Source organism: Penaeus monodon, chromosome 20, assembly GCF_015228065.2.
Source record: "Penaeus monodon isolate SGIC_2016 chromosome 20, NSTDA_Pmon_1, whole genome shotgun sequence".
In the NCBI taxonomy this organism is placed as follows: domain Eukaryota; kingdom Metazoa; phylum Arthropoda; class Malacostraca; order Decapoda; family Penaeidae; genus Penaeus; species Penaeus monodon.
Window position 1 is genome coordinate 3,579,466 of NC_051405.1, and position 460 is coordinate 3,579,925.

Consider the following 460-nt stretch of genomic DNA (forward strand, 5'->3'; position numbering starts at 1 on the left):
GAAGGCTTAACATTTTTGGTCTAATAAGTACATTCATATCCTAAATTCGTGAACCAAGAAAATTATGTTTTACAGCAATAACGCTACTTTCAAAGGATAACAGCTGTAAATACTAAGTTGGTACCCTGCTTTCACGTGATTAGTATCCGCCAATGAGTTACTGCTTCTGCTCTACCCGGGAAGGAAACCCCAAAGTATGTTCCTCGCCTGAGGTGGAAAGAGCCACATTATTAATTCAGTGAGTGGGTAATTTGTCTAGCGTAGGAAGGGTGGAATGAAGGATCGGCTTAGAGCAGAAGGGGAAGAGAGCGTGAGAAACAGCGGGAATGGGAAAAGGCAACACGATTATTGATCTATAGCAAGGGTCAGTGCACCAGACTGTAAAAACTATAGATATATTACTTTCAAGAATTGAGCGTCAGATGGGATGGTCCATGTTAGATCGAATTATATATTTAAG

General features: G+C 40.7%; 1 protein-coding gene across 1 annotated transcript in view; it reads right to left on the minus strand.

Annotated features, from left to right (window-relative positions):
- Nucleotides 1-460, minus strand: part of LOC119586038 (ankyrin repeat domain-containing protein 6-like) — a gene marked incomplete in the record, with an annotated part of 31,841 nt that overhangs the window by 28,096 nt on the left and 3,285 nt on the right.